The sequence below is a fragment of the Elaeis guineensis genome, chromosome 1 (genome assembly GCF_000442705.2).
Source record: "Elaeis guineensis isolate ETL-2024a chromosome 1, EG11, whole genome shotgun sequence".
NCBI lineage: Eukaryota > Viridiplantae > Streptophyta > Magnoliopsida > Arecales > Arecaceae > Elaeis > Elaeis guineensis.
The window spans coordinates 22,960,427-22,968,089 of NC_025993.2; the positions used below are offsets into that span (position 1 = coordinate 22,960,427).

Below are 7,663 nucleotides of genomic sequence, written 5' to 3' on the forward strand. Positions count from 1 at the left end.
ATGTGCATTAGACAATTATCTTACAACCTTCACTCTACTATGAGGAATTGCTACCAGTTTGTCTTTTGCTCAAGGCTAACAAATTTGTTATGGACTTCATTGATTATAGTTCTGTGCCACTGCGGCCCCAAATTTGGATGCCCTTTGGAGGAGCATGAAGCTTTGTTAAACCTTAGATCTTCTCTCCTTCACTACAACAACTCTTCACTATCGGCATGGGGAAGAGGGAGAGACTGTTGCCTCTAGGAGAGTGTGAGCTGCAACAACAGCATACAACAAGTGTCAAAGCTCATGCTATCGAGCCTTGTAGAATATGATCAACTTCAACTTCAGGATTGGCAATTGAATTTCACCATTTTTTCCTCCTTTCATGAGCTCAACAGCTTAACTTATCCTACAATCAAATTGCATGATCGTTATCATAGATAGGTTAGTCTCACCCTCATCCAACTCGTTTTTCTAATTTCTTTTAGTCTATTCATATTTTCTATCATCTTGTCATAAATATTTGATTTGAATTCATTTTCTTTGGAAACTTTGTATTTGACAGATATGTCAGAATTGAGAAAGTTGGAAATCTTTGATCTTAGTTATAATTGGCTCACTAAAAATATTCCATTATTTTTCAAAAATCTATCTTCACTTAGTGTCTTGCATCTAGAGGAAAACTTGTTAAATGGCACATTTAATGTGGAAGATAATAATTTACAAAGACATATGTAACCATTTCTGTATCATGAGACCATTAACATATTGATTATAATTTATATATTATCTTTTTAGTTTATGTTATATGGCTGCTCCTTCATTGAACTTGTTTCTCTAAATTTTTTAGCCTAGTCATATGTTCTATCCTCTTGTTGTAAATATTTCTCATTTAGATTCTCTTCCTTTGGAAACTTTATATTTGACCGCTATATTAGGATTGAGAAAGTTGAAAATCCCTGATCTCTTCTATAACAGACTCGGTGGAACTATTCTATTATCTCTTGAAAATTTATCTTCACTCAGTGTCCTGAATCGAGGAGCCAACATGCTAATGGGCACACTTGATATGGAAGGTAATAATTTATAGACTACAATTATTTCTCTTTCACAAGATCATGAATATATTTAGTATAATGGTTTATGTTATCTTCTTAGTTTATGTCAGTCTTGCCCTCATCCAACTTGTTTTTCTAATTTTTTTAGCCTATTCATATTTTCCCATCTTCTTGTTGTAAATATTTTTAACTTAAAATTCTCTTGCTTTGAAAACTTTATATTTGATAGACATATCAGGATCTAAAAACTTGGAACTCCTTGATCTCAGCTTGAATGATCTCGCTGGAACTATTCCATTATCTTTCAAAAATTTGTCATCTCTCAGTGTCCTGAATCTTGAAGGCAACATGCTACACGATGCACTTAATAGAGAAGGTAGTAACTTATAGGATCATCTGCAATTATTTTTGTCATAAGACCACATTAACAACTTGAGTATAATGGTTTATATATTGTCTTATTGGTTTATGTCTATTACTCTATATTTTAGGCCTGCTAGGATTGCACAAGCTTAGATTCCTTAATCTTGGAGAAAATCAGCTCACAGGAGGGATACCGATAGCTTTGAGAAATTTATCCTCTCTTAATTTCTTATATTTGTTCCAAAATAATCTAATGGGTTCAGTGCCTTCACAAGGTATAATTTTTATTCATTTAACTAAGAATTTACCATATTCCTTTTTTTTTCTTTTGAGCTTAGACATTTCTCCATGTTCAAGATGGAAAAAAAAAATCTATGCAAGTTGACTGATGGCTTGGCCAAGCGGAACCATTTTCCTAGTCTAAGCCATGTTTGGCCGAAGTCTATCTTGACTCAGCTAACTTGGTCAAATTAGAAAACTCATTAAATTCACATTCCTCAATTTAAATCATATGATATTTCTAAGTTGGCTTAGGAAGTTAAAATGAGTCTTAATTCATATCAGGCATTTACGCGAAGTTTCACATCAGGCATATCCTCACTTTTAAAGTTATCTAGAATCAATTAGTGGAGCATATAAATTTTAAATGGATATTATTTTATCATAATTTTCAAATATTACTTCCTTGATTGCTCGGCAACTTCAACATTCTTTTTATTTATTCTATGTTTGCATTTCATTTATAGTATTTATTTAGCTTGCTCGACTCACCTGTGTTACCAAGTTGACTAATTGAAGTCAAAAAATTAGGAGTAAACAAGAATTGTGTCACAAGTTTCCTAGCCTTGCTCATATTATGAGCAAAAGGTTTTATTCCTTTTTTAATTTTCTTCCTTTTCTTTGCAGTGCTCAGTAGACTGCAGAACCTATGTGAGTTGGATCTCTCTGAAAACCAACTCAATAGAAGTCTTCCTTTATCTCTAAAGAAACTAGTTTCTCTTCAATCTTTAGATCTTCCTTACAACAACATGAAGGGTAATATTCCACCATGCATCTTTGAGAGTCTTGTTTCACTTGGGTCTCTAGATCTCTCAGGCAACTTGTTTGATGGGCATTTCTCATTTTCCTCCTTTCGAAATCTTTCAAAGCTAGAATTCATTGACTTGTCCAAAAATGAGGAATTATTTATACATCTTGATAGTGGAAAGTTTGTTCCCTCCTTCCAGCTACGGTACCTCATCTTGTCACATTGTAATCTCGATGCGAACCCCCTCACAACACCGGCTTTACTTGCTTCCCAATATAGGTTACAAGTTCTTGATCTTTCCCACGGTAACTTGAGAGGAAATTTTCCCCAATGGTTGTTCAAAAATCTAACCAGACTAAAAGTTCTGAACTTGAGAAATAACTCAATAATGGGCGCATTTCAATTGCCAAAGCATCTGAATATGAGCATATATGCACTTGATCTCTCCATGAATCTCCTCAGTGGATCAATTCCTACAGACATCGGCACAATATTTCCACATATGGCGAACCTGAATATGTCCTCAAATTATCTAACTGGAAATATCCCTTCATCACTGGGTACATGAGTGATCTGTCACACTTGGATTTGTCCAATAATTTCTTATCCGGTGAAGTACCAAATCGCCTGATGATTGATTGCACTGAATTGCACGCCTTGAAGCTTTCCAACAACAACTTGCATGGGAAGATATTTGGTACAAATTATGGTCGCTATGCTTTCATGTATTTCTCTAGATGGAAACAAATTTACTGGAACTTTGCCGAGCAATCTTTCAGAATATCTACAATTAGAGATATTGGATGTTCATGATAACCAATTATCGGGTATAATTCCAGAGAGTATAGGAAATGTTTACGATCTAACTTACCTCATCCTTGAGGGAAATCATTTCCATGGTCCAATACCGGATCATTTATGTAATCTAACAATGCTTCAAGTGTTAGACTTATCCCGTAATAACCTATCCGGGTCATTACCGCATTGCTTCCAATCATCCAAACTAGCGTACGTCAAGTTTGCTGGGAATTCTTTAACAGGCACAATTCCAAATAGTTATCTCAATATTTCACACCTTGCAGCATTGGATGTCAGTAATGACCAGCTTTCAGGTAAACTGCCAAGACCGATTGGAGGCCAAATATTCTCTTGGAGGCCCGATACCAATTGAGTTATGTAAACTGCAGTCTTTACACATTCTAGATCTTTCGCAAAATAATCTTTCGGGATCAATACCCTCTTGCATTGGCAAAATGCACTTCAGGAAACCTAATTCAGCACTTACAGATTCACCTTATGGTGAGATTTTTGTGTATCCTGGTCCAGGAGAATTCCTCGATGCACTTGCAGAGGTTTACATATATGAGATAATAGTTGTTGACCTCATCAGCAAAGGCAACTTATATGCCTACAGAACAGATCATTTGGTTCTGATGTCTGCAATGGATTTGTCAGCAAACAAGTTGACAGGAAACATTCCACCAGATTGGAAACCTAGATGAGCTTGTACAATTGAATCTATCACACAATCAGCTAATAGGTCCAATCCCTGAAACTTTCTCAAAACTCAATCAGATTGAGAGCTTGGACATATCACACAATCAGCTGAGTGGTGTGATACCTTGGCAATTGACCCAACTAACATTCTTGGAGTTCTTCTCTGTTGCTTACAATAACTTATCTGGATGTACACTGGATTTCAAAGGCCAATTTGCCACATTCAATGTGAGTAGCTACGAGGGTAATATTGGATTACATGGGCCGCCATTGGAGCAGACCTGCACTTCTGACTCAAATCCAACTGTTGAAGTAGAAGAAAACCAAGATAATAGCAATGTGGAGGATGATGCTATCTTCTTTGCAATACTTGCAGCTTCATTCGTGACTGGCTTTTGGGGATGTATTACTCTATTATTATATCATCACATTGGGCAGCATATTTGCAGCATATTGGATGGTTATGTGGACTATTTGATTGAAAGAATTTTAATGGCAGTACATAAGCAGACATGGATGCAGCGGAATCACAAGTGAGCAAAACAATGCCTTGTGCATTTCAGAGAAGGCTTTCCTTTTGGCACTTTGAAATAAAGAAAAGCGAGTTTCTATTCTATGTGGTAATATGAAATCTTCAATGCAATCAAGCCTGATATAGTTTTTCATGCTTCTTCCCTAATTTTTATCTAGGTATCGGTCCTATGTATTTCCTTTCTGAATGATTATATCACTCATATTTTCTTTTTTGACAATCAATTGTAGGTTGTGATGATTATACTTATATCCAATTCCATTCCATTATCTCTATCCATTTATGGCATACCACACTGTATGGCCACATAGCTTTAAAAAATTTTCTTCCAGACTCTTCAAATCAAGGATTAAGATCCTGTGACAAACTTATTACCAGAAATGCCTATGTCATCTCTATGGTCGGAGCAATCAAAATTGACCCTTGACCCTGAGACTACCACATCTTTGTGCCTTGTAAAATTGTGTGCATGCACAAATTCAACTTGGGAATGAATTGAAAATAAATATGAACTTAAAAGTTTTCTGCAAAATGGGGAATAATTACTATACTACCATTGACAAGTTTCGGATTTGAGGTCTAATTCTTCACCAAAGGAAATTTTATTTTTCTTCTCTGAAGGTGACAAATTGAATTTTATCATTGACTTTTCTTCTTTTTTTTTTTTTTTCTTTTTCTGTACAAGAAATGACATTTAATTATTAACAAACTCCTCATAATGAGCTTGCTTGATCAATTAACAAAGCTACTACAAATTTGGATCACTTAAGAAACCTCAACATACAAAAGATTGAACATAAGCTATTGTTCCTCATAATAGTTTAGTTGGACAGAACAGATTTTAGGGATTGGTCCTTTTCTCTTCTTGATTAGGAATAGTAAAACCAGTCTACTAACAACCAGATCTTCCTCCATGGACGATGTCGGCCGAGTTTGAAGGAATACAATCAGATCAAATCATCACACCACCTGGCACCTAACCAGCAACTAATTGGCAATTCTCACCTGCAGACCTTGAAACACCTGTCACTGATCCAGCAAGCATGGATGGTGGGCTTCAGATGAAGTACAGCTTTCTGCCAGGGAACTAATAACAGTTAATGAGTCTCCTTCATCCATGGTGGTCTTGGTTTGTCCAAATGATTTTTTATTGCACATGCTACTCCTCCCCAAACTGCTCATAGTTCTGCCAATGGAACAATAATCTCATGAAAGGTTATTACTCATAGTTCCCCATCATCTGTCCTCTATGATCACTTATCAAGAAACCAGATCCTGCTTTGACATTTTCCTCTTACACAGACCATCAAAATTGATCTTCAGTGTTCCAAGGGAGGGCAACCCCAACACAAAATTTTAATTCTCTTTCTTTGAGAATTTTGTATTTGACAGACATATTAGGATTGAGAAAATTGAAAATCCTTGATCTCAGCTATAACAGGCTCACTGGAACTTTTACATTATCTCTAAAAAATCTATCTTTACTCAATGTCCTCAATTTAAGAACCCACGAGCTGAATGGCACACTTAATGGGGAAGGTAATAACTTATCTGAGTCATCTGCAACTATTTTTGTATTACAAGACTATTAAAACATTGAGTATACTGATTTATATTGTCTTATTGGTTTATATTAGTCTCTTCTCATCCAACTTATTTTTGCAATTCATTCTATTCATATTTTCTAGCCTCTTGTTGTAACTATTTTTTATTTTAATTCTCTTCTTTTGGGATCTTTGAATTTGACAAACATATCAAAATTTAAAAAGTTAGAAATCCTTGATCTCAGCCATAACAAGCTTATTAGAACTATTCCATGGTCTTTTAAAAATTAATCTTTACTTAGTGCCCTCTATCTACAAGGCAACTATCCAAGCGGCACTTTTGATGTTAAAGGTAATAACTTAAAGGCTCCTTTTTAATTATTTCTTCATTATGAGATCATTAACACATTGAGTATGATGAGTTATATTGTCTTCTTGGTTTATGTCAGTATTTGTCTCGTCCATCTTGTTTCTCCAATTTTTTAAGTGTATACATATTTACTATCATCTTGTTTTAATGTGCAAGGTAATAACTTAAATGCTCCTTTGAAATTATTTCTTTATTATGAGATCATTAACACATTGACTATAATAGTTTATATTGTCTTATTACTTTATGTCGGCCTCTTCCTCATCAAGCATGTTTCTGCAATTTTATTCTATTCATATTTTCTAGCCTCTTGTTGTAACTTTTTTTGATTTTAATTCTCTTTCTTTGGGAATTTTGTGTTTGACAAATATATTAGGATTGAAAAAATTGAAAATCCTTGATCTTAGCTTTAATAGGCTCACTCAAGCAATTCCTTTATCTTTTAAAAAACTATCTTCACTTAGGGCCCTATATCTACATGGCAACTATCTAAATGGCACACTTGATGTGAGAGATAGTAGCTTAAAATCTCCTATGAAATTTTTTCGCTATTATAATACCATTAACACATTGAGTATGATGACTTTAATGTTGCCTTCTTGGTTTATGTCAGCCTATCCCTCATTCAACATGCTTCTTTAATTTTTTCAATCTATTCATATTTTCCATCCTCTTTCTACAAATATTTTTTATTTAGATTCACTTTCTTTGGAAACTTTGTATTTGATAGATATATCAAGATTCAAAAAGTTGAAAATTCTTGATATCAATGATAACATGCTCATTGAAACTATTCCATTATCATAATTTATATTCACTCGGTGCCTTATATTTAGGGGGCAACATGCTGAATGGCACACTTCATGTGCAAGACAATAACTTAAAGGCTCCTATGCAATTATTTCTTATTATGAGACCATTAGCATATTAAGCACAATGGGTTATATATTGTTTTCTTGGTTTGTGTCAATCTCTCCCTCATCCAACTTGTTTCTCTAAGTTTTCAGTCTACTCATATTTTTCATCCTCTTGTTATAAATACTTTTTATTTAGATTTATTTTTTTAGAAAACTTTATATTTGACAGATATATCAGGCTTTAGCAAGTTGGAAATTCTTGATCTAGACCATAACTGCCTCATTGAAACTATTCCATTATATCTGAAAAATTTTTCTTCACTCAGTGCCCTATATCTAAAGGGCAACATGTTAAATGGCACACTTAACATACAAGGTAATAATTCAAAGGCTCCTATGCAATTGTTTCTCTATTATGAGACTATTAACA

The 7,663-nt window shown here is 34.3% G+C and overlaps 1 pseudogene; it reads left to right on the top strand.

Annotated features, from left to right (window-relative positions):
- LOC105037820 (uncharacterized) lies at positions 1–4,467 on the top strand (annotated as a pseudogene).
- Positions 4,468–7,663: the final 3,196 nt, after the last annotated feature.